Here is a 5,881-nt window from a genome sequence, read left to right on the forward strand (position 1 = left end):
TGATGGTCCTGATGGTTTCCAACGTTACTGGCATGACAAGCAGATCCCACCTGAGATGTTTTCTACGCGCCACAGTGGAGGGGGCGCCATAATGGTCTGGGGTGCTTTTTCCTTCAGTGGAACAATGGAGCTTCAGGAAGTGCAGGGGCGTCAAATGGCTGCTGGCTATGTCCAGATGTTGCAGAGAGCGTTCCTCATGACTGAGGGCCCTCGTCTGTGTGGTAACGACTGGGTTTTTCAACAGGACAACGCTACAGTACACAATGCCCGCAGGACAAGGGACTTCTTCCAGGAGAATAACATCACTCTTTTGGCCCATCCTGCGTGTTCCCCTGATCTAAATCCAATAGAGAACCTTTGGGGCTGGGTGGCAAGGGAAGTTTACAAAAATGGACAACAGTTCCAGACAGTAGATGGCCTTCGTGCGGCCATCTTCACCACTTGGAGAAATGTTCCCACTCACCTCATGGAAACGCTTGCATCCAGCATGCCGAAACGAATTTTGGAAGTGATAAACAAGAACGGCGGAGCTACTCATTACTGAGTTCATGTTTGGAAGTTGGATTTCTGTTTTGGGGGGGTTTAGTTTTTTTTTGGAGGTGTGGTCCTAAACTTTTGATCAGCTGAAAAACAGCCTGTTTCAGTTTATTTGTTGTTTTCATTAAATTGAATGCTCAAAAAATGTTTTGTCTCACTCCCATTTCTTCTGGTTGCAAGTTGAAGCTCTACTTGGAACCTTGTTAAGATCCAGCCATGCTAAATAGGATTTTTTTGCCATTTTTCAAGTGGTCCTAAACTTTTGATCAGGACTGTAGTAGATAGATAGAAGATAGATAGATATGAGATAGATAGATAGATAGATAGATAGATAGATAGATAGATAGATAGATAGATAGAAAGATACATAGATAGATTTAGTTTGTGGCTGAGACAGGTTCTCGGCAGACACTAGACGGCACAGAGGATTTGCCATAGTTGATATACTAGACATCTCTCAGTGATATTTTCTTGTGTCTGATCTGCCGGCAGCATGTGATACAGCAGGAGATGCTGAACAGACTGATATAACATGTTATGGGAAAAATTTAATGTAACTTGTATTTTGCTAATTTAAGTCACCCCTCATCTCTGCATAAGTGTGTATACAGAGATAAGTGTCAATCACTGATTAGGACCGCCCACTGGACTCCTAACCCTAGAAATAGCAGTGATTTGAATAAAAAAATACAGAATCTTTCCCCACAAAACTATATATCAATCTGCTCAGCTCCCCCTGCTCTATAACAGGCTGCACTGCAGGTTCATGGTGACAGGTTCCCTTTAGGTTTGGTCAGAGTCATGACTGATGCATATATTATATGTCAGCTATGCTATAACGTCTCTTCGATAAAACACATACACGAAGTGTGTGACTAATGGAAAATGGAAATTTCTGGATAGGGTGGGAATGCTTTATTTTGCATTATTCCCCCGTTTGGTTACCCTGACATTTTCTACATATTCCTTGCAGATTGCGATCATGAGGCGCTGACATGAAATGCGTTTGTGTTCCAGTCAATGTGTCTTCACATTCGTGGCTGGGTCGGTTCCTCTCTGCATGAGTATGAGATTTCCCCAGATTACTCACCCTCCATGACTCCAGTTATGTCACAATAAATAACCAGCTAGAAAACCTGACAGCTCCACACGACAAAGGAGTCCGAATGTTTAAAGTCACACTCCGGCCAAGACGGAACATCCACCCAACTCCATGAGCGCTTTACTTTAAGGCTGGAAACACACACGCTGTTTTTGATGCAGTTTCTTCATACAAATCCAGATCTAGATGTAAACCCCGCCCACAAGTACAGACCACGCCCCCATAATGAGCCAATGAGCCTCCATTGTAGAAATCCCTTTAACTGTGCCCCAATAAACATTACTGTCCCCAAATGCCGATATGATATCTCTGTGTTACCTGTCGTATGCTGGCGCCTCTTCTCTGTCTGGTTCAGTTCCTTCTCCAGTGAGTCGGGTGGTTGCGGCACCGCTGCGTGCAGTAATGGCGTCACCCCGCTGGGCTGTCTGAGCCGCCTGATTCAGGGGTTGTGCCTACTCTGCATCAACTCTGCTATTCAACACTGCTACTGTAATGACCCAGAGTGCCATTACCACTCCGTTTGGCACCTTGCTACTATTTCCTATGTGCTAATACCTGTCATATAAAGTATTTTATATCACCTCCGAATAATGTGCATATTTATTCCATGTAACTGTTATGTTTCATGTAATGTGCCTGGTTACCACAAGGTGGAAGCAACACTTGGCGGTGCTAGTTGCAGAGAATGGACTGGATTGTCCATTCTCTCTCTCACTCTAGAGGAATGAGAGGAGGAGTTTAGTTAGTGTTAGTTAGTTCTAGGGAGAGGTTGTGCTGCCCAGCAGAGCACTGTCTGCAAAATGACTTTACATGGCTGCATGTCCCCTCCTGAGCTTGCATTGCCTTAATCCAAGCTAAAGCTAAAGCTTGAGGTACTCAGAACCAGGACAAGAATTTCCTAGGATTGCCTACAGTATGAGACAGACTCCTAGTGCTAACATAGCTGAGCTGAGAGAGCTACACTAAGGATACAGCAGAGAAAGTATTTGCCTGCCATTTGCCTTCTGAAACCTATTGGAAACCAAGATAAAGTCTGGAAACTGTATGGATTACCGTTTATGCCAAGTAAAAGCAAATGTTCAAATGTTTACCAAGGCTGGGCTCTACTTTGTTCTACACCATCTAAGTTCTTCATCCCCTTTTTGAACTGCTTTGGACGACCAGGTCTGGGATCCACCCGTATTCAGGTAGGAGCACCGTGACAAAAGTGCTACACAACATCTCCAGGGATATTGTGGCCTATTTACCACCACTCTGGCCTTCCTACACTGGGTACCAACACTACCATCTACAAAGGGGACTCCATGTTCCCGTTGCTCAACTGCAACTGGCGTTACGTTTACTTGCTCTATAAGAGGGACATATTTCGTAGAAACCTCCTAAGGGGCAAGGGATCCCCCAGATTTCAGCTGTTGCACTACCTCACTCAGCTATTCCGCTCTCCAGTATGCTGTACTAAATTTGCTATACCATTCAGCTGTTCCATGCAATAATGGGTTCACATCCCAATTCTCTGGCTGCCTGCTCTGCATCAACTCTGTTGTTCAACACTACCACCTTACTCGACTATTCCAGTGTCCAGTAAACTGTACCACTCCACTACCTCACTCAGCTATTCTGGTCTCCATTACACTGTACTAAATTTGCTATGCAGCTCAGCCATTTCATTATTCAGTATACTGTACCAATTTCGTTATACCACTCAGCTATTCCAGTCTCCATTACACTGTACCACTCCGCTACTTCAATATGCTATACCAAGTTTGCTGCATCAGTCAGCTATTCTGATCTTCAGTATGATAAAGCAACTCTGCTACATCACTCAGCTATTCCAGTCTCCAGTACACTGTACCAAGCCAACTACATCACCCAGCTTTTCCCGTCTCCAGTACACTGTACCCAGCTCAGCTACACCAGCTCTGCTAGTCCTGTTCTGCTACACCAGCGCCACCTGTACGTGTGGCTCAACATCTGGTCTTCCATACGAGCTGCCCGGTACACCCACCTCACCAGGTGAGAATATAACACCTTGACAAAGGGGTCCCTTGGACCGAAACGTGTTGCTCTTAACGACACGGTTGCTGTTTCAGTTAACTGATCATTTCTTTGAAGAAGCGCACCTTGTGGATGTTCATTTTCTGAATCAACACTTATCCCAAATAATCATGGCCAAGAAAGACTGAAATGATGTGTCTATCTGCCTGCTGCTGCTGCCACCACTAGGGGGAGCTCACTGCATACAGATGTATACAGCTGCACTAAAGACAGTGGAAGCAATATAGACACATATGGCACTAGCTCCTCCTAGATGCCGCTGCAAGCATCCTTTGTAGAAGACGTGCCTGTTCCGCCAGGCGCCTGGAAAATCGGGTTTGCCATATTTCGAGAATGTCCCTCACAATCCAGGAGTGACAGCAACTAAGATTTGTTCCCTGCACAGTGGGTGTCAGGGGTGAGGTAGTGAAGCCCCTTCCCACAATCATAAATGATGGACCGCCCACTGTTCGTAAAGTGATAAGACATCTCTTTTTACAATGGGACTACTCGTTTAAAGGGAGTCTGCCAGCAGATTTGACCATGCTAAACTGCTGACAGCACTAGCCAGGGAGAGTAATACAATCATCCTTTTTGGAGTGCTTATTATCAGGAGTAGTGTGAATATCCAGTTTTATTCTGCCAGATTCTGCTCATGCAAGTGCTCAGGGCGGGGCTCCACTGTGAAGTGTTCTTAGCATTCAATTGTTTCATAACCCCTCCCCCTGTGAGTGACAGCTGCAGCATCCAACTAGGAGACCGCTACAGCTGTCACTCACAGGGGAGGGGCTATGAAGCAGCTCAGTGCAAAGAGTATGACTCAGTGATGCGCCACCTCCTGGGCACTTGCAGGAGCAGAATCTGGCACAATGAAATCTCATACTCTCACTACCCCTGATGAGAAAAGCTCTACAGAGGTATGTTTGTCCTGCACTCCCCTAGCTAGTGCTATCAGCAGTTTACCATGGTCAAAACTGCTGACAGGTTTCCATTAAGCTATTATATTGAGAAAAATGCATAACTAACAATTCCCTAATATACTCTCACTATCCTGCTGTGGGCTATTTATAAATGAGGGCTTTGGGAGATGATCAGACCTGTAATAACGCATGTCCCCCAGCTTTCCCAGGAATGGAAATATCTATTGGACAGAAAAGGGTTTGGGGGATTTTCAGGGTGATGGTCTCGTAACAGTCGGCTGCACCTCCTCACTCCCGTGACCAGATAGCAATCACAGCACGGTATCTTTATTGTGTAATTTGTAGGACAGATAACGGGCCGGCGTCCATGTTGCTTTCATTAGCACCATCCTCCTCCCGGCATCTGCTGCCCAGAGGCTGGTCCTGCCAGATGGGAGTTATTACACTAAATACTGCATTAAACGCGGCCCTGTTGGTGGTGCCGTTTATTGGCGTCACCGGGGCGGGATTGGATTCCGGCCAATAGACAATTTTATTTTATTTTCGCTTCCATAAAGTTTCATAGGAGCAGAATATTTTTATTTGGAATAAGCAGCGCTATTAATATGTTTCTGTTTTCCTGTTCCCCGACCCCTTAACATTATAAGCAGGGTCCTTGTTTGGCCCGGTAGGGAGCGCCCCTCACCCGCACGCCGGCGGTGGTCGCTTTATGACGGGTATATTTATGAAAATTTAATTTAAAGTAAAGTTTCACCTCCAGAGCCACATAAACCTGCGTGTTAAAGGGGGGTGCCGAAAATATGGAAACCATACTGGTCTATTTTTAAGAATAGATGCCACCCTGAAACGGTGCCAGCGGATTGACCCCCGTACACAGTAATGAGATTCAGATTGCTGCCTTAGTCTTTTATCGAAATACCCTTACTAGGGTCTTATCCAGCCCCCCTGACACCTAGTACTTAGAGCAGACCCCCAACGTCACCAGAAGAATCTACCTCAAACGCCAGTGCCAGAAGGGTATCCCCATAAACACGGCCAGCAGAGCACCCCCCGTAACCAATACTGGGGGAAGAGTATCATATAAATAATGGCAGAAATAAATAATACTGCCAACAGAACGCCAGATGATGAAAAGGCAAAATACTGACAGCCACTAGGGGGAGCTCACCGTATACATTTATATAGACTCCATTAAAGAGGTTTTCCAGGAATCAGCGGGTCCGCTTTGTAGAGTCCAGCGGGTCCGCTTTGTGATGACTTACTTTGTCATGTAGCGCATTTCTTTGTA

This window comes from Bufo bufo, chromosome 8 (assembly GCF_905171765.1).
Source record: "Bufo bufo chromosome 8, aBufBuf1.1, whole genome shotgun sequence".
Taxonomy (NCBI): Eukaryota; Metazoa; Chordata; class Amphibia; order Anura; family Bufonidae; genus Bufo; species Bufo bufo.